The 22,114-nt window shown below is 36.9% G+C and overlaps 1 protein-coding gene across 3 annotated transcripts in view; it reads right to left on the bottom strand.

Annotated features, from left to right (window-relative positions):
- bcas3 (BCAS3 microtubule associated cell migration factor) overlaps positions 1–22,114 on the bottom strand; it is an 830,699-nt gene that overhangs the window by 90,278 nt on the left and 718,307 nt on the right. The window lies entirely within an intron of this gene.

The following is a 22,114-nucleotide window of genomic DNA, read 5'->3' as shown; positions in this document are numbered from 1 at the left end:
CTCCCTCTGTCTAGCCAATCGGTACAGGTCCTTTTCTCCTTCCTTAGTGTCCAACCTCTCATACAACTCATCATACAACTTTTCTTTAGCCTTCGCCACCTCTCTCTTCACCTTGCGCCTTATCTCCTTGTACTCTTGTCTACTTTCTGCATCTCTTTGACTATCCCACCACTTCTTTGCCATCCTCTTCCTCTGTATATTCTCCTGTACTTCCCCATTCCACTACCAGGTTTCCTTTTCATCCTTCCTCTGTCCAGATGGCACGCCAAGCACACTTCTTGCTGTCACCCTTACTACATCTGCTGTAGTTTCCCAACTGTCTGGTAACTCTTCACTACCACCCAGTGCCTGTCTCACCTTCACCCTAAACTCAACCTTGCAGTCTTCCTTTTTCAACTTCCACTATTTGATCCTTGGCTCTACCCTTACTCTCTTCCTCTTCTGATCTTCAACATCATCCTACAGACCACCATGCTATGCTGCTTAATTACACTTTCCCCTGCCACCACTTTGCAGTCTTCAATCTCCTTCAGATTGACTCTTCTGCATAGGATGTAATCTTCCTGTGTGCATCTTTCCTGCACTCTTGTATGTCACCCTATGTTCTTCCCTCTTCTTAAAATATGTATTCACCACAGCCATTTCCATCCTTTTGGCAAAATCCACCATCCTCTGACCTTCTTCATTCCTCTCCTTGACACCATACCTACCCATCACCTCCTCGTCTCCTCTGTCCCCTTCACCACATGTTCATTGAAATCTGCCCCAAATACCACTTTCTGTCCCTTGGGTACACTGTTCATCACTTCATCCAACTCACTCCAAAAATCTTCTTTCTCATCAATTGCACACCCAACTTGCGGTGCATATGCACTAACAACATTCATCATCACATCTCCAATTTCCAGCTTCATAATCATTACTCTGTCTGACACTCTTTTCACCTCCAAAACACTCTTGACATACTGTTCCTTCAGAATAACCCCTACTCCATTTCTCCTCCTATCCACACCATGATAGAACAATTTGAATCCACCTCCGATCCACCTGGCCTTACTCCCCTTCCATTTAGTCTCTTGCACACACAATATATCAACCTTCCTTCTCTCCATCATATCTGCTAACTCTTTCCCCTTACCAGTCATACTGTCAACATTCAAAGTTCCTACCCTCAATTCCACTTAATTTACGTTCCTCCTCTCCTCCTGCCTCCGGACACGTCTCCCCCCTCTTCTTCAGCCAAAAGCAGCCCAATTTCTGCCAACACCCTGTTGGCGGTCGTTGTTAACCCAGGGCTCGACTGATCCGGTATGGAAATTTGTATTGTTGTCCGCATATTAATTTGGCAAAATTTTACACCGGATGCTCTTCCTGACGTAAACCCTCCCCATTTTTTAGTTTGGGTTATAGTAGTGGATGAAAAAGACTTTAGTGTTAAATGGAGTTGGCGGGTGGTGCCTTCATGATTAGCTTAAAATAATGCATAATTATACAGTAATTACTTTGTTGTTCACACTTCAAGTCCTCTGCTATAATGCCAGTACCAGAATTCACGGCCATACATTTTCACCAATATTAACAGTATTCCTACATATTACAAATTCCCACATAGCAACTCAAAACATATAGGCTTTGTTACTAGTGCACTGTCAACAATTTGCTACACACATAAAATCAACTAATAACAAAAAAAGCAGACCATCTCACAAGATGCAAACCTCTAACCACAAGCATGAAATAAAAAGTAGTCATCAATGCGAGCAGCATTGACAATAAGCAATATTTTCTTTCTTAGCTAGAGATGTGGACATGGCAGTATCTGCTTATTTTACTTTAATAAAAAAAAATTGTCACATCAAAAATACAGAACGACTTTTTTTTAAAATAGGCAAGCCTTGACACCTAATTTGTGGCTGATATAAAGTTCCTGTATAAAAGGTACATATAAGTCATTCCAGAAGGATGGCTTCATCTAAAACTGCAAAGGAATTCAAAAGGCAGTATCAGGCTTCTTTTGGTAGCATGTTCTCATGAATGAGTGGCTTGCAGCTCACTTGACAAGAACAGGGTGTTCCAAATCTTATAATAAGTAAGCTGGAAAATGGCTAAAATGTGAATTTCCCAGTAGCCTTTTCCAATTAGCATAAGTTTAAATTTCAGAAAAGTAAACAGAATAGAAGAATCCATGTTTTAATCTATGACAAAGCAAAAAGCCTAGGAGTTCAAAGACTATTTTTAAACTATGTGTAGCAAAAAAAAAGAAAGAAAACTTTAAAGAAAGTAACACTGAACAGTAATGTGCACAGTGACATCTGGGGCTATAATCAGGCTGCTACTTTGAAGAGCTGCCAAGACAAATAAGCGAATAACAAATCCACTTTGCAGATCATCGATCTGCAATACCTCTTTGCCAAGGTAAATAATAAAATGTTCTCTTTTATTTTGTGAACCAGTAAAATGAGAGAAAAGAAAAGCCAGTTTCCAATTCCACCAGTCTACTTACTATCTTTATAATGCCTGCAGTTAAAGAGCAGAATTCCAAAAGCAATTACTTCAAATTTTTTAAAATGCACCGTGAACATAAATGGTTTTGAAGTGAATTGCTAAAGACATCAAAATGCAATGCAAATATTATTGTAGAAAGTTGCCATAAATTAATATTATTTTACCAAGTGTGGAGAAAGTTTTATTTAACTATTGTATTACTGCCAGAACCAAATATACAATTAACTGAAAACAGGAAGATTTACTTGATTGCAAGTATCCCTTAAAAGTGAAAAGTAATACTTGGACACACTAAACGTAGGATCTCATCTCTCAGAACATCTGCTTTAAATTGACATAAACTATAGAGTACAATAAAGGGCCTTAAAGGGTCCTAAAAAGTCCTTAAAACTGAATTAATTTTATCAGCAATATTGCAAATAAAAAAATAATTTTTGCACATTGGACACTAAACCTAAGAATGCACAAAGGCCCTAATTTTTTTGCCGATAAAGAATGATGATCATGGCTTGAGATCCATAACAGGAGGAGACAGACTCCATTGAAAATGGCAATGAGCTGTATATCCCAGGAACAAAACTGGCTGGATCAAGAACACAGACTCAAAGATTACAAAGTAACTCGGAACACTTCAGTTGAAAGCAAGACTGGAGAGACCCATGAATTGCAAGAATATATGTGTAATATATCAACATAACTACAGTGGAATGTCTTCCCTATTTAAACATCAACCTTCAAACCTCACCCTTGTCAGGAAGCCATGAAGTCAAAGAATGGTAATTTTGTCTGCTAATCTTACTCACATTTTAAGTTCATGTTTTTATTCCCTTCATTTCCTGATAAAATGGGACAACGGTGTTAAGATCTAGGAAGACTTCTTTAAATATGTTACACTTCAGAACAGATAATTCACCTGAAGCTAAGCATGTTCGGGACCAAATGGTGCTTGGATGGGAAAACATTTAGGAAAATCTTGGATTGCTGCTAGAAGAGGTGTTGGTGAGGCCATCAAAGATGCTTACTCTGTGGTTTGTGTGTGTGGATTTCAATGTCCCAGTGCAGTGACAGGGACATTGCGCTATAAAAAGTGGTGCCATCCTTCAGATGAGATCTAAAACTGACATCTGCCTCTCTTGTTCATAAAAGATCCCTGGACATCTTTTGAAAAGAGAAGGATTTTTCCCAATGTCCATTGCCTGGTCATTCTGCCTCCCTTATGTCCCTTATTGGTTAACTATGAGTGTAGTAATACAAGAATGACTACCTCCACGTCATCTAGGCAGATGCTACACATTGGTGGTGGTTCTCCAGTGTACATGGTCCAATTTAGGAAGCCAATTCCTATCTCAGGTATATAGGTTTCAATGCAGAAACCAGCCTTTCACAGCATGTCACAATGACTCATACTAGGAGTGTTAGGAATTAACAAATCAGGGGGCTCTGACCATTTCACTTCTATACTGCTATTCACAGTGGAGTTAGAAAGTATTCAGACAACTCAACTTTCCACACACTTTGTGTTGTAGATTTAATTTTAAATGGACAAATGTGCTATTTTTACACTTCAGTCTGTACTCAATAACCCATAATGACAAAGTAAAAACATGTTTTAAGAAAGGAGTGCAAATTTATTAAAATTAAAAATGGAAATCTCTCATTTATATAAGTATTCAGACCTTTTACTGTGGTACAAACTGTGGCTAGGTGCATCATTTTTGCTTTAATTATCTTTGAGATGTGTCTAAAACTTGGAGTTTACCTGTAGCAAACTAAATTAATTGGAAATCGCTTTGAAAGTCATACAGCTGTGCAAATATAGTCCCACAATTCAAACAACTCTCTGTAGATCCCTGCAATAAAAGTGTGGTGAGGCATAAATCAGGGCAAGGGTGCAAAAATATTTCTAAAGCTTTGAGTGTTACCAGGAGTAGAGTGACCTAAATAATTATGAAATAGAAGAAGTTTAGAACCAGAAGGATTCTTACTTGAGTTAGCTGTCTGGATAAAGTGTGTATCTGGTGTGAGATATGGCCGGCCATTCATCCCGGCCAATACCCCCAGGCCGCCAGATGGAGCCCTCCTTGCAGCATGGAGGTGCCCCGAATGCCAGCAGGGAATCATGGACAATGGAGTTTTAATGCACAGCCCTGCTGGATACCATGGGGGCCTCCAGGAGTTGCTGCAGGGAGGCCCAGGGACTGTTATTTGCCCTATAACCCAGAAGTACGTCTTAGTCACAGCGACAGAGGAAATGACGTACTTCTGGGATAAAGAAGAAGAGTTTTCATCTGACCCGGGAGTGTTGGGTAATCACATGGACTGAAGGATCAGAAGCACTTCCGGGTCATGGACTATAAAAGACTGCGGGAGATCCCAGATGGACGAGCTGAGTTGGGAGGCAGGGTGACTAAGCGTCTGGGAGTGGGGAATTGTGATTTGTTTATTGTATTTTGTAATTATTGATTTATTGAAGAGTATAATGGAGTGGTGGTGCTTTGTGCACATTATTGTTAAAATAAATAATATTGGGACTTTTTATCTGGAGTCTGGAGTGTTGGTCGAGGGTTCAAAGGGTCAAGAGGGACCTCAAACTGTCACACTCGGAAAGGAGGGCATTGGTCGGGGAGGTGACCAAATGGCCACTGGTAACTCTAGCAGAGATTCAAATGTCCTCTGTTGAGATAGGAGAACATGTCAAAAGGACAACCATCTCAGCAGTTCTCCATCAATCAGAAGGATGCCACTCTTGAATAACAGGGTAATTAGAGCCTACTTGAAGTTGGCTAAACAGCACATGGAAGGGACACTATGAGCATGAAGAAAAATATTTTTTAGTTTTTGAGACAAAAATTGAACTCTTTGGGGCAGACTGCGAGCACTATGTCTGGCAAAGATCAGGCACTGCTCACCACCTGCCTAATACTATCTCTAAAGTGAAGAATGGTGGCAACAACATAATGACATGTGGTTGCTTCATAGCAGCAGGGACATGAAAACTGGTCTGAACTGAGCCAAATACAGAGAAGACTTTGAATACCTGCTCCAGAGTGCACACAACCTCAGACTGGTGTGACAGTTAATCTTTAAGCATGCAATGACCCAAAGCATATAGCCAAGACAACACTGGGGTATCTTTGATACAAGTCTCTGATTGTCCTTCAGAGGTCCAGCCAGTGCCCAGACGTAAACCCCATAGAACATCTGTAGAGAGACCTGATGGCAGTTTATTGGTGCTTCCCATTGAGACTAAAGGAGCTTGAAATGATCTGCAAAAAGAATAGGGTAAGCTGCCCAAATTCTAGGGTAACAAAGCTTGTAGAGACATACTCAAGATGATTCAAAGCTGGAATTGCTGCCAAAGGGGTTTCTACAAGGTACATAAAGGTCTGAGCACTTCTTTGAATGAGAGATTTCACTTTTTGGTTTTCAAGAAATTTGCAAACCTTTCTGAAAACATGTTTTGACTTTGTCGGTATGGGTTATTGAGTGTAAATGGATGGGCAATAATTGCAAATTTATCCATTTAAAATTTAAATTTAAAAATGTAAAATGTACAATTTATTTAAAATGGACAATAAAGTGTGTAGAGAATGAAGTGTTCTTAATACTTTCTGAATCCACTGTATCTAAAGCTTATGTTCTGCCACTATAGAAGATGAAGGCACGGTAAAGATTTTGCAACAAGGCCTAGGAGACGAGAGTGCACAAGGTCAAATAAAAAAAGAAAGGGCCTAAACGAAGAAATCAAAATACCAAAATTTCTCAGTAAAATTGCTTACCAGAAATCAGAGTTGAAATTCATACAAAACTCCTGACTCACAAATAAGATTTTTACTAACTAGTATGTTTTATACACAGTTCAGGACGTGCACACAATCTTAAATAGCACGAGTCTAATGTTATTGCATGTTACAATGTCTGGCACTGTTGTCAACAACAAAATAGACAGCCCATCAGAAAATTGCCCACAAATGTGGCAGTGACATTTAAAACAAAATAAAAAATATCGGTACAAAAAAAATAATCACCATCTCCATATGAATAGAAAATCACAAGATATAGTATGTACAAAAATAGATTTGGCACATTTTAAAACTCTAAAATCACAACAGTTTAGCAGCATTTTTAATGTATTACACAGGTTTTCTTATTTGTTTTTGAATAAAAAGTACTACTCTTCTATATGCAGTAAACTGCAAGGTGCATGCAATGTACATTATTTTTACATTGTTACAGAATTAGTTTCCTTGTTTCCTGCTTTGGTATGGTATTTACTATGAATAATAAACATAAATGGTAATATAAAATGAAAATTTTAAGACAAGCTATTCCCATGACATTTTACCTAAGAAATAGAAGGTACGGCAATTTCTGAGGCTTAATGACTGACTGGTCAAATATTTTGGAAGGAAATATTTTTATTTATTTAAACATGTGGAATAAGAATAAATATGTTTGTATCAAAAATAAAAAGACAACTGAAGATATAAAAGAATGTCCATGTAATCTGAGAAAGAATTCCAAAATGTACTATTTATTTATGCAGCAATGCACTGCATTTCACTTTATATGTGGCTGCTTTGTGAGTTTTGTTACAACTGTAATTACTGTATACTAAAAAATATATTAAGAAGATATTTACTACAAAATACTCTGTATAATGAAGGATTGAAGTGTTTTTTAGGCTCCAACACATTTTTGCATATCACAGCAATTTATGTGTCTTTAACCAATCCTTCAATCCAGCAGTTTTTAGGATCCACTTAATTCTGTGCAGGCACGTTGTTCAATGAGTACTTAACCTGGCAACAACAAGTATACTGTGGAAAATAGTCCCATATGGGACATCATTCCACTACAACCCTAACCTCTTCTCCTATTGATTCTGTTTATAATTCAAACATTTAACAGTTTTGATACAGTAATAATCTAGACACATGTACACCCTCTTGTTTCAAATTCCCCTCTGTTTTTAAAAAAGGCCAATTATGGACATTGATTGATAACGAAAACATTTTCGTTTTAAAATATGCTTCAAATATTTTCCTTTCTTTCTGCATAAGAATTGCTTTATTTTTCCAAAAGCCAAGTTAATATTGTCTACATCAGAGAAAACCCACTGGGATATACCATACTTCAAAAGTCAATTAGCTGTAAAGGTCATTAAAGAATTTTTCAAATAAATGTTTTCCCATCGTTGCAATTCTAAAATACAAAAAACAAAAGGGTTTTGTTAGTCAAAGCCTGAGTTCACAAACCCTCTGAAATAATGGTGGCTAACTGAACAAGTCATGAATAACCAAAGCCACTAAACATTGACATTTCAGAAGCACAGGTCATACAGGATATTTCATTAATGAAAGGAAAAGAGAATTGGTCTGTTTCTTAAACTGTGTTTCTCAATGGTATAATCTTATGAGAGCCTAATTTAGAATAAATTGTTGCTTAATGAGATTTCAGCACTGTGGCATTATAGACCTAAAACAAGTTTATAGCATTTTAGTTCTATATCACAACTTACACAACCAATGTGAATTAATTGTATTATTTGATAGCAATTTATATTCAGATAATCTTTAAAGATTGTTATGGAGTGTAATGAAGGGCTGAGCCAGTGCACAACACAAAAGAAAAAAAGGTAAAGGTTACTTACTTACGAAAAGAAAAAAAAGGCAGTTCAGAAATATAATGTGTGTAATGACTGCACACTCATTGTTCTTCAGGTTGTTTTTACTCCTCTTTCAAAATTATGCTGGTTACTTTAACTGATGACACTAAATTGTCTTTGTATGAGTTAATGAAGGTGTTTGAGTGAGTGTACCCTGCAGTGGAATGGCAGCCTGGCCATTGCTTATTCCTGCCCCATGCCTGATGCTTCCTCTCCCTGTGACCCTGAAACAGTATTTGGGCCGGAAAAGTCCTCAGTTAGGTTGCAAACCTTTAAAACTGAAACAAAGTAATTATGAAAATTATATAACCAAGCAAATCATTACAAGGTAAAGGCTTTAATAGACAATGCCTTGTTTAGTGTCAAATTAAACCAGTGCATTCATTACCGTTTTACAAAATATGTAAAAACACCACTTATGGAATTAAGTAGAAATGAGCAAAGCAACTGGGATAGTAGGAGGAGAGGGGGAGATGCTAGTAAACTTAACAAATTAAACATAAAAGCTGGATCTGTTCTTGGGACCAGCCTCGACTCTCTGGAGGCAGAAGAATATAAAAGGATGTTGGCTATGCTCCTGGCTGTCATGAATAAGACCTCACACACTGTATGACAAAATGGTCAACTTGTTTAGGACTTTCAGCACAGGCTGATCCTACCAAGGTGCTTCATGAAGCTGTATACTGTATGTCCTTTTTACTAGCTGCAATTAGACTAGCAACATTTTCACTGGATAGATTATAATTTTCTGACATTTTAATGAGATACTTTTAATCAAACTATGGACATACTTATCCTCTTTAATAAAATCCCTGTGTGCATCCATGTGTCCGTGTGTGTGTGTCTTCTGGTGAAGTACGCATGCGTGGGGCACGGTGCGATGCTTCAAAGGCCGCCTGACGTGTCACACAAGACAGAGAGGATGGGACCTATAAAATATCACGCGGACGATCCAATCGGATTTCGGTAAATGAGGTAAGACCTAAAACATAACGCACGAAAAATCCAATCGGGTACTGAGACGCGGAGACCAGCTTCCCCAAAGAGGTGGGATTAGTGTTTGTTGTTGTGCAAGTGTTCACTCTGAGGATGTCAGATTTGCGAGTAACAAACTTGGCCCGGTAAAGTGTAAAGTATTTTCCTAAATATACGAATTTTCATGATATTACAATAGGATGACTTTTAAATGTAGATTTATTTTCGCGCACATACAATCTGTTGCTGGGGAGACGCCATACATACAATAATCAGCTGCACGCCAGCACAGATTAAAATACTTGCTGGAGAGACGTATTACTGTGAGAGAAAATTAAAGGCACACAATACAGTGATGCATATTACAGCCACATACAAGCCAGTATTACTGTAACAGAAAATAGACGGTCCTTTGCCGTTTAATATAGACTGTTCCTACTAATGTTTATGTACTACTATTCTAGCGCCCGTTATTGTAACGGGCTTAATGTCTAGTAATATTAATATATTTATTATTAAGACTTAAAGATACTCTAAACAGTTTTTGTTTTTCTTTTATATTTATTTGATATCTCTTTTGGATCAATAAAGTAAGAAAGCAGGAATATACATATATACTTCACTGTTCATCTATCTATCCTGCTATCTATCTTTTCACTTCTTCTTTCGGCCACTCCCATTAGGGGTTGCCTTAATGGATAAATGTTTTCATATATATATACACACAATATATATAATACCATCTGCAGATGCTGTTATGACCGGCTGTTTTGTAACCTTACAATCTTGGGATAGAAATGGTCTATGAAACTACTGGGGAAAGCTTGCATGGACTTATACTGTTTGTCAGAAGGGGGAGTGAGAAAAGAGACTGTGCTTTAAACAGATGTCTTAAATTAAGATATCAAATGATACTCAGAGATGTAAAATAAAAAAACTTTCCCCTTAGAAATGTTAAGTTTTTGAAAAACATTATAGCACCATTGCTCAACTCAAATAAAAGACATTAAAAAATGTGGGAAGGCAACAAAGTATTTCATGATGTCCACCAACCTATATTTCCTGCTTAATAGAAACAGCTAAATCAACATTATCATGGCAAGAAGAAATTAACCTAAGTGATATTGATAGCTACTAAAATAGCCCACCAACACTGGGTAAATGCAGGACCACAAGTCATACCAATAATAAATAAATTTATGTGCAGTAAATAAAAAATGGAGGAAAGTTAAAATGACTGTCACTCCACAATAATGATGCAATTTGTGATGCTGATTGGGAGTACAGAGGAGCTCCCTAAAGTACTAAAGATGAAGGGTTAATTTCAGTGGCATTTTGACACGGCATGCATGTGTCGCAGGATCTATGATCTTATCACACTGACAGTTTTTTTTTTTTTTTAAAACGATGAGACTGTAAATTTCTTTTTTATGATGTTCTATAGTTTGTACTAACAAAGCCTTAGGAACAACAAAGGCATTTATGGTAGATATGTAAAGTGGACAGTCATTAGGTCCATGTTTACAGATATATCAACTCTCCTCTTTCCTTGGCAATAAAACCATTACTGTGGTTCCTGGCAAGTTTTCATACTAATAAGAACAACATTCATTTGAAATGGTGTTGTAAAGTAAAATTTGTTTATTTATTTAGTATTTTTGCTTTCGCTTTAATTCTCTCTTAACTCCTAAAAACTTGTACATTTTTAAGTTATTTAACTTTCTTATAAATTATGTTTATTTAGTCACTCAAGCTTGTTTGCCACTCTCTAACTTCGTTAAAGATATTGTAATAAATGTAACCAACAAAATCAACAAATGCTTGATGATTCTGATAGACAGAGCACAATGTGTATTTTAATTTTTATCAGCAGCTTCTAACAAGCTAGTGCTGGAATTATGTGACCTCTATGGAATGGGCAAAATGTTTAGCAAGGTCAGGAGAAAAAAAAAAGCTTAAAGAAGGAAGGATTAAAATAGGAAAAAAGCATAAAATAAATACATGTTGCAGTGTTTACCGCAACCACTTAATTCTGCAAGAAAAGCTGATTATTCAACACAATAGCATTTTCACATAGCACTTAAAACACAAAATTTGTTTTTCATTTAACCTTAATTTTAAAGCTGCAGAGTCATGATTCTGTTTCACTGTTTAGCTATTTATTAATCCATATTTGAGTATGCATGTCATTTCTGCATAAAGGTTTAAATGTCACCCAAACAAATTCAAGAAATCTGTTTAAGACAAATAAGAATGGTACAGCAAACACTGGCTCTTATAACTATCCATATGAATATATGTATTAAAAAATCAATCAATCAGACAATCAATCACAGTTTATTGTACAGTGTATGCAGCATTCTTTAAAGCAAAGCGTTGACAAATATGCTTTATAATACAATACACACCACAGTACAATCCTAATCAAACATTGCAGTTAACATCCAGACAAAGGGCCTAAAGTCACCAGTGTAATATAATAAAATTATATTTTATTTACAGTTTATTTTATGATAGAATAGCGGCACAGTAGTTAGCATTGGTGCTTCACAATTACATTATCCTGAATTAAACTCCTGGCATAGTCAATGACTTTGCTGTGTTTGTATGTTTTTCCTGTTTTTTTTTGGGGGGGGGGGGCGGAATCTGTAGTTTTTCTTATACAAAGATGTACATGTTAAATTTTTGGGGACTATGAATAGGCTCTGTAATGGGCAGTTGTGGATGTGTGCAGGCTATGGAGAGTTTGCTCCTGTCTTATGCCAGATAAACCTGGAATCGGATCCAGATGGCCTCTATACTATAGAATGGTCACCATTACAATAAACAATGATTCATTATGTGGGCTGCACAGATCATTGGTCCAGCTCACCCAGGGCATCACCCATTCCAAAAATTTCACTCCAGTAAACATGCAGTGGAAGCTAAAACAAAACGTCATCACATGCAGTCATTCCGACTAATCAGGTCTGAGCTTCTACTCAGTATCCATGTAGACCTGCACACTGGACATTTTAATTCTACTATCTATATTTTTCTATTGCTCTTGTATGCTGCATCATATCTTTTTATGCTGCATTTTATCTTTTAATATTTATCTTTTGTATTCTGTGTTGTTCTTGTATGTTGCACTAATACGATCAACACAAATTCCTAGTATACGGCCAATTAAGTGAATTGATTCTAAAAACAATGCTTAAAAACAGTGACCAAGTCAGATGCAGAGGACAAGAAATACAGTGTCTTGATATTAACTGCACTTGATTTTTAATGTATATCATTAATCATAAAGATGCATTTATATAATCTTATCATAGTCCTTACATTTCGTAACACTGTGCTATGAACATGAAAGGCATACTCTGGTGAATGCATTATACTTATTAAGTGTGATTAAAAAGTACATCTGAGATGTTGATAACTAGACAAAGAAAGAGACAGACAGTGGCATAGACAGATAGATAGCTGACCCTGACCATACAGATAGGGTCCATGATTATCAAGTGTGGTTGTTCACACACTCATTCACAACCAAAGCACTTTGCACCAGCTACTGCTCTCCCAATCAACTGTCATATTCTCTTGCCACTTTTCATCTACTCTGGCTGCACTTGCCTCCATTCTTCCCTGCTTCCCATATCTAAACTGAAAAGTCCAAACAGGCACGATTGCTTCTGAAGACAGGAATGTTCTTGAAACAAACAAGGACAGACAGACAGACAGACAGACAGACAGACAGACAGACAGACAGACAGACAGACAGACAGACAGACAGACAGATAGATAGATAGATAGATAGATAGATAGATAGATAGATAGATAGATAGATAGATAGATAGATAGATAGATAGTTGAGAGTCGGGAGGCGGTTCTATCCCCCAGATGCCAGGTGGCAGTTGTCCTCTTATGGCAACCCAACTTTCTTTATGGTCCAGAAATGCTTTCACAGAGACACAGCATAGCACCAGAAGCATTACCGGGTCCAGCTTAAAAGGGAGCCCGCTGCCTTACATCAGGAAGTCAGAGCTGGGAGGTTGTGGGTAACACTCAATGGGAAGACGAAAGGATGAAGAATGTGTTTATTTATTGTGTATTTTAGCTAATCTTTGGATGGGTATTTATTGGAGAGGTGCTGGGTGAATTTCCCATCGGGATTAATAAAGTATCTATCTATCTATCTATCTATCTATCTATCTATCTATCTATCTATCTATCTATCTATCTATCTATCTATCTATCTATCTATCTATCTATCTATCTATCTATCTATCTATCTATCTATCTATCTATCTATCTGGGTTTAAATAAATATATTTTATTTGAACCCAAAGTGTACTCGCCATTGCTGTGTCTGAGGTTTGGAGCTCAGTGATGGACCCTGGTGGTTACAATAGATAAAGAAATAGATTGATTGAGGGGGTGTGACTGACACATTTAAACCTATTTAGGGAGGGAAATGTAATGTAGGATATTATCTCAAAAAGATGCAGCAAGTCATTAATAAAAACACAATTTAGAAAACACTAGTAAAGACAAAGTAGTTCTTAAGTCCACAATATAAAATGCATTCTGTCCGAAAATTGTGCATGTGAGTGACTTTAAATAAAATATTAGGAGGTATTAGTAAAGCTGTTTTCATGCTTGGCAAAATTTGACAATACTGATGCCATCATGCATACTGTGGGATCACAAAGGGAATCCTAGCAACATTAGTTGAATTTATATAATGTATTTGCTGAAGAAAAGAAGCATGTTCATTTCTGTCAGTTTTAGTTCAAAGGCTATAATGCATTAGTTAGTTCAAGGGCTGATTTTCAAGCTCTAATTAACACCCTCTAATTTACTAGATTACTGTACTTTGAATGCTTTGGGCTTATTATTTAATACAATGTTTGTTGTTCTTGAGCTACAGTATATAAGGAGTACAATATAATCAACAAATATGGCAACATCATGGTTAATGCAGTATAATTTTACACAGCTGTAATATTTAGCATAAAGTAGGACTGAAGCAGAGAAAAAGATTTAGTGATGGAAGTAGAGGGAGCAGGATGAGACATTGTTTTGTTAAATGTATGTATAACAGTCTGTCCCAAAAGTGATCAAAAGAATGAACTTATGGTATAATCAGCTTTTGAGATCTCCATAATAGCCCTAAGTTACAGACTGAAATTCTTCCAGTTTCAAAAATAAAGTAAAATCATAGGGACCCTATAAAGTGCTTGAGGTCTGACATATATGTTGTGATACAAAACACAGATTAATTGGTAGATAAAGCAACCAAGCTAAACATAGAGCAGAAGAAAAACAAAATAGCTACTGCGTTCTTACAGTAATTAAACATACCAGTAAAAGGTCTGAGTCAATACACATTGAGATGTGGCTGCCAACACCCTGAAGCAAGAAACTACAGCACTTGGCTGCTGTGCCAAGTAAAAGAAGTACAATCATGACCTTTTGCTATGTAGGCAATGACAAGATGTCTACTACCACTTCCATTTGTACAGTAAGAAGATGGAGATTCTAGGAGAGCAACAGTATAAAGATATCAGAGAAAAGTACTGTACTCATGCTGGTAGGCAATATGAAGGATCTTCTCCATTGCTTATAACACTAAATACAAGGCCTGCGAATCTTAAGCTTTTTTTTTTTTTTTTCAATTAAATGTCCTAGTCCAAAAATAAGTTGAAAATAATTTTAATTTAGTGGAATACCTACACTTTACTTTTTAAAAATGATCACTCTAAAACAGAACTCCACGAGACAATATAACAACAAATCGATAACTTTTAAACGTCTTACTGTCAGTCTGACTGTGCAGTTGTACCATCTAGTGGACTGCACTCCATAGCATTACAGAGTCATTAAATCCCTTCATTGATTTCCTGCTTAGTGTGTGTGAAAAGAAAAAGGCCACATTTCAGGCCATGTTTCTCAAGGAGCCTTATTTTAGTTTGTGCCCATATATCAAGTCTCCAACCAGGCTGTGCTTTTCTGCCTGCTGTGCAAATTTGTCCAATTAGACATGGCCCCACAGGGTGGAATCCAGTGTGAAATGTGTCCGCCACTGTCAGCAGATTAACTAACAATAAAGAACATTTCACAGACACGCTGTTTTAAAGCCTATCAGTGGCAGGGCTGGGAAATGCTTCAGTGAGACAAAAGAGAGGAGAGATCCTGGGAAGGCTAAGACTGTAGTGCAGAGCCAGGTGGAGCAGACATGTTGAGCTACACTTCGCACCTTTGGCTGTGCAGCCTCACACCAGTGACCCACTCTGGCGACATAAGACCCAAAAAGTCTGGATCATCTGTCTAAGAGCCTTATTTGAGTCATGTGAGGCCAGGTGCCAAAAGTAATGTAAATTAGTGGCTAAGACTATCAGCAAACACACAGCCATTCTGCTGACCAGAATCAGACAAGAACAGATTACAGCCAACAAAGGTGAAGAGAGACAGAGAAAATGCCACTGCCAAGTGCTATGAGTACCACTTCTTACTCTCAGGAAAAAAATAAGTTTTTAAGAGCTGCCTGTGTCAGAGCAGACAACTGTCAGCAACAGTACTGTGAACAAAGTCAGTCTAAATTGTGTAGGGAAAATGTGAAAAGTGTGCATTTAAAAAATACAGCTGAACTTCAAGGCTTAAGATATATGATTTAACTATAGTTTTCTAATAGATAATAACAAAACATTAAAATAAAAATACATACATTTGAATTTCTTTAATTAACTTAAAAAATCGTACTATGCAATGTTCTATAACATGATTCTGTAATGTCTGCACATTGACAGGCCAAGCCACTTTTTCTTAAATGCACACTTAGCATTTCAGGGGAAGATTTTATTATTTCATGTTGTTAAGATTATGGAAAATCACTGGGCTGGAATGCAACACCACATTACTTTTCAAACTAATGGTAACAGATAAAACTAAGAAAATCATTCACCTATGTATTGAACCCACTTAATCTACTTTTTGGTGGCCGTGGTTAAGCAGAAGCCTATTCAGCAGAACTGCACAGAAGGAAGGGACACCAGTCTGTTGTGAATTAAACTTACTCATGCCAATTCAATTCAAACTAACCAGTTAACTTTTGCTGTATGCACAGAAACAGAAAGAATATAGAAACTCCAATCATAGGGACCAGACCAGAATTTGAACCCATGTTCTGAGTTTATGAAGTAACAGCTCTAACCCATGTGCCAAAAAAGGCTGTCAAAGTTAATCCATTACAATCAAAATCAGAATAAAACTTTAAAATTGTAAGGTTTATTCACTGAACACATTTTATGATAAAGCACTGATTTCTACTTGACCTTGTAGGAGTAAGTTTGGGCGAGTATAAACTACACTGGTGCCCCGCCTGGAGTGTGTCTCTGCCCTGCACACAAAGCTGCTTGGATAGTCACTGGCTTCCTATGATTCTGAACTGGATAAGTGAGTTAGAAAATGGACAGATAGAATGATAGATGGATGGCAGGCCAGAGAGACACTTGTTGAATAGTTTCTCTTTAGAACATCTTTGAGACACCATCATATTAGTTAATAAGGAATATGGCAACTTGTTCCTTTATGTTAGTGGGTTCAGTGGATGGGCTGATGGTGGTCTTTACATGTCATAAGTTTTTTCTTGAATTAGAGTTAAATCTTCAGAGCACTAGAAATTAAAATCCATCATCTAAACTCCCCATCAACACAGGATGTTAAGCCAATATAAGCAGAACAATATTATCACTGAATTGTTTTGTTTTATAAATGCAGGTATACCAGATGACAATGGTTCCTTTTATTAGCGACACATGAAATCTTTGCTAATATTGTTTATCCCGATCTAGTTTTATTAGCTGTCTGCATACTTTAGCAGCTATTAAAAAGGGTTATTGACCAACTATAATATGATGATTCTCTGCAATCAATGTTTTACTGCTCATTTAAAATTGCACTCATCATCAACAGTGCTCTTTAAAATAAATGCTTACTGATTTAGTGGAACAGGAACATACATGTTCTATGTTCTGCCTATGTCCATATGGGTTCTTCTTTAAGTACTACGGTTTTCTCCAAAATTCCAAAAACATTTAAGTAAGACTGTCTGCATTGTAAAAACTAGCTTTGCATGAGTGCGTTTGAGTGTTGCTGTGAACGCACTCTGTGCCCTTATCCATGGTGTTGAATTTTTTTCTGGCCACAACAGCTCTCAGCTGGTTTTAACTATATATGGCCATCCATTTTTTATACCTGCTCTTTCCAGGTGAGAGTAATATATAGCTTGGGTTTATCAAAGTCAATGTACATACCCACATATCCCAGCTGAAAATCACACTGAACATGAAAGACTGCAAAGCAACAGAGCAGCACACTGCAACACCATGCTGTCAGATTTTAATCAAGAGACTATTCTCCGTCCAGTCATTCTGTTAAAAAAAACTAAAATTTAACTGGGATCCACTTACTAGAAGTAAAAAAAATATTCAATTATAAAGTCTCCCACAAAGTCTAACTGCAGTGTTGTTTAATAATAGGATGTAAGAAAATGAGAAGATTTGAAAGTAAAATGCCAGAGGAGATCAGTAGGTCCAGATATGTCCACACTTTACCTAAGAGCAACAGTCACTAATCTAAGATTGGGGAGCTTTCATTCCTGGAAATAAGAATGCCTGGTTTATGTCTTAATTTAACTCTGTGCTTATGTAGATATCTTATTTCTCGATTTTTGCATTTTGGCTGATTTAGTCAGTTTCTGATGAAAGCAATAACCTGGGCAATTCTAGACGAGATGTGGCTGGTGTGCATGGTACCTTATTCAAGCCTGGTTCTCAAGAAATATGGCCACGTGCAAATAAATCGTGTGTGGCAGACACTGTAAATTCCTTCCAGTTAGTATATCAGGTAGATGTATGAAGCACATAGTACTTAAAGGTAGTGTAAAGTTATCTTAAAATCCATAGTTGGAAAGAAAAAGAAAAACAGTATTTATATCTGAACAAATAATTAGGTTTAAATAAGAATTATTTTTGATTGGAGGAGCCCATAAAAATGAGTCTGTCAACCAGAGATAATTCCATGTATGTTAATTACCTTCAATAGAAGTAAGGCAATAAAACAAAAATTCACAATTTTATGTTGAAATTCATTCATCTACTATTCACAAAGAAAAATATTTTATGCTTGGCTTTGATAAATATATTTCTCACTTGAATTGCCTATTAATAAACCTAAAAAGTAATTTATAAATAGCACCATTTTTCTTTTTCCACATTTTATGAGTAATCAGAACAGTTTAGCCAGCGCACATTTACACAGATGAATACATTCAAAAAGGAGCAGGTGAACAACAGTGAAAAGAACCTGAGCAAGCAGTTTACAGAAATGGCTAAAGTAAGTGACCAAATGACCCATATTTAGGAAAACTAAGCAGAAGACAGGAACAAGCAAAGCTTAAAACACATTTTATTTACTGATGTACTTGGTATAAAATAATGCTTTGTGTCAATGGTACTACAGTCAGTCAATTTCACTAAATCCTGATTACTTCTAATGCATAGCGGGAGTACAAAGGTGAAGTAGGAGTAAGCCTCTTCGTCTGCAGGGGAGGCTGCCTGTGCTAAGACACCTGTTAATCAGGTGAAAATTATTTCAAATCAGACAAGGACCACCACTGCTGCTGCAGGAAAAGCAGAAAATCTGTTTCTATATCTTTACCTGTCTGAGGCAGGTAGAACCATCGAAAAAAGAAAATGGTAGAGTGGCAGAAACTGCATTCTTCTAATCATTAGTGAAGTACATCTGACAGATAAACAGATTCCTGCTTGTCTGTCTATCCATCAATTTATTAACCAGCTTATTCACTTCCAAGTTGTGTGGAGCCAGTGCCTAACCTGACAACAATGGGCACATAGCAGGAACCAACCATAGATGGGTCTCTAGTCCTTTTCACTTGCATATGTACCCAGATTCAGTCATACTGGACTATTCAGAGATGCCAGATATCCTAACCTGTCAACTGTCTGTACTTGCTGTGATAGTCAAGAGTTCTGGAGTATTTCCTACTGCTGAAATTCACACTAACATTTACTGTACCTAGTATAAAAATATTGAAATGCTGTTACAAGGTCATTCATTGATTCCCAAGTAAATCCCTATAATGCTAACTGTACATATCATAATAAGCAATATTTTAGGGGTGGAATGGTGACAAAGTGGTAGTGCTGCTGCCTTACGGTAATGAAACTGGAATTCGCACCCCTGGTCCTAACTGTGTGGAGTCTGCATATTTTCCTCATGTCCGTGTGGATTTCCTCTGGTCTGGTTTCCTTCCACAGGCCAAAGACATTGCAGGTTAGGTGGATTGGTGATACTAAATTGGCCCTAGTAAGTGTGTGTGTGTGTGTGTGTGTGTGCGTGCGTGCGTGCGTGCGTGTGTGTGTGTGTATGTGTGGTCTGAGCAAGAGTGTGTTCACCCTGCAATAGAATGGCACCCTGTCCGGGGATTGTTCTTGCCTTGTGCCCCATGCTTGCTGGGATAGACTCCAACGCTCTGCAGCCCTGCTTAGGATAAGGCAGCTTAGAAAATGGTAATGGTATGGCAGTATTTTAAAATGTATTCTGTCTTGAAAATTGCCACCTGGATGTTTGACTGCTGCTCTTTTCCAGTTCATGCCAAGCAAGTCCCAGGTGCATGGACTCTGGAGAGAGCAAACACATACTCAGGAGAAGTCCTAACCTATCATGATGTAGGGAAATATAACATTAATGCTGAATCCAAAGACAACAGTTTCTTTTGTTCTTTCAAAGGAGTTGGATTGTTTTGACACTGCTTAGTATGTTATCTTGTGAGGTAAATCCGCCTAAACCTGGCACTAATGTCTTAGGGGGTGAAAGAGATTACTAAGGAATTGCTCCTAGGGCTTTAGGCTGCCTAAGATCCTTAACCCATTTAACCTCCTCTAAAAAACACAATCAGATCAGGACACAGCAGACAAAACTCATTTCACAGACCCACCCACCCAGAATTTCTTTCTGCAATATGTTCAGATTTATGCAGGTCAAAATATGATCTTAAAAGTCAGTTTATGTTTTAATTTTCCATCAATCAAAATTTATGTATAATGAGCATAGATTAAAAAGCATGAATACATTTCACTAGGAGTTAAAAAATAAAAGCTTCTATACTTGCTTTAATCCTTTAGATCTATTAAACTAACAAGGAATTACAGATGGCATGATGCAGTGGTCAACATGGCGGCGTTAGAGCTCCAGGGTCCTAGGTTCAAAACTCAGTCCAGATAGTTTCTGTGTGGAGTGTGTTTGTTCTCCCTGCTTTTCAGTGTTTTTTGTTTAACTAATTTGTTTATATTATTTTCATGTTAAGTTAAGCAATGATTCTAAACAGCCCGGTGTAAGTGAGACTGACTTTGTTGGGTGTATAATTGTGTCAGCAGGCAGGAGGTGCTAATAATTCTATATCAATAGTATGATGAAGTTGTGCATTGCAAAATTAAACATCATGGTATGTTTAATGCAATAGTCACATCCAGAAATGAGCATCCCTTTAAAATGTCTGCAGTAGCATATTCTATCAGTTTTTCAGAATAAGAATATCATAATAGGTTACTGACCTAGGACAATTGTAGCCACCCCATATACTGTACGTATCTAGTTGTGTGTGTGTGTTTAGATTGCAACACCAAGTACTGTGCTTATTCTTCATTTCATTTTCACATTATATTTTTAATGGTTGCATAGCCATAATCAAAACCTGCTCCAAAGCACTCTGAACCTTAGACTTGGCTGAAGGTTCATCTTCAATTAGGACAATGACCATAAGTACAAAGCAAAGACAAAACAGGATTTGCTTTGGGTTAACTCTGTGAATGTTCTTTAGTGGCCCTGCCAGATTCCAGACTTGAACTCAATTGAACATCTCTGGAGAGACTTGCAAACAGCGCTGTCTGCTGAAAGTCTCCATCCAACCTGACAGAGACAGAGAGGGTCTGCAAAGATGAATAGCGGAAAATGGCTAATTCTAGGTGTGGAAAGGTTGTCACATCATAGTAATCAGTGTCAAAGGTGCTTCACCAAAGTACTTAGTAAAATGGTCTGAATACATGTATCAATCTGATAATTCAGTTTTTTATTTTTAATTAATTTTTAAAAAATTTCTATAGTCTTGTCCCTGCTTTGTCATTCTAGGTTTTTTGGGTTTTGCTTGATGAGGAAAAAAATAAAAGTAAATGATTTTAGCATAAAGGCAGCAACATAACAAAAAGTGTAAAATGCTGCACAAAAGAAAATGACTTTAATTCAACTACATCTTGAAGATATCATCTTATTTTATGAAGTATAATTTTCCTTTTTGACACCAAGGTCTTTTTTATTACCTTAAGATGAATGGTAAAGGTAATCGTGTATATTGTGGGCTGGATTTCAGTTTTTAGCTAGCAATTGTAAAGGGTTGATAAATATCTATCCATTCATCTGCAGGACGTCTTCATCCACTTAAGGATGTATGTAATTTTTTCCTTATCCTTTTAACTATGGTGAACACAAATTAAATCATCAGGTTTTACAATGTGAGGAAGACGATCAGAAACCTTGGGTCACACATTACTTTAGGAGTTTTGCAGTACCATTAAGTATGTAATGAATATAAACTTAAGTGTTAAGGTTAGTGTCAGTATACAAGATTTTAACAAACATTTAACTGACAGTTGCATTTGGTAACAGTGTAGCAGACTTAAAACATACAGAATACTATCCATTTTGAGTTTGTTTAATGTAGTTTAGGGTTGTGGAGATGAAAGCTGATTCCAGCAGCACTGTGTGAATGGCATAAACCAAGCCAGGAAGAGGATGCAAAACGCCACAGAGCACACTCACAGGTACACCAACATTCACTAACAAAACCTAAAACACACATTTTTGAGATATAGGAAGAAAACTGCAGTGCTAAATTGTCTTTGTTGG

Source organism: Erpetoichthys calabaricus, chromosome 8 (genome assembly GCF_900747795.2).
Source record: "Erpetoichthys calabaricus chromosome 8, fErpCal1.3, whole genome shotgun sequence".
NCBI lineage: Eukaryota > Metazoa > Chordata > Cladistia > Polypteriformes > Polypteridae > Erpetoichthys > Erpetoichthys calabaricus.
Note: the sequence above shows the minus strand (reverse complement) of the source record. Positions and strands in the feature narration are given on the sequence as shown.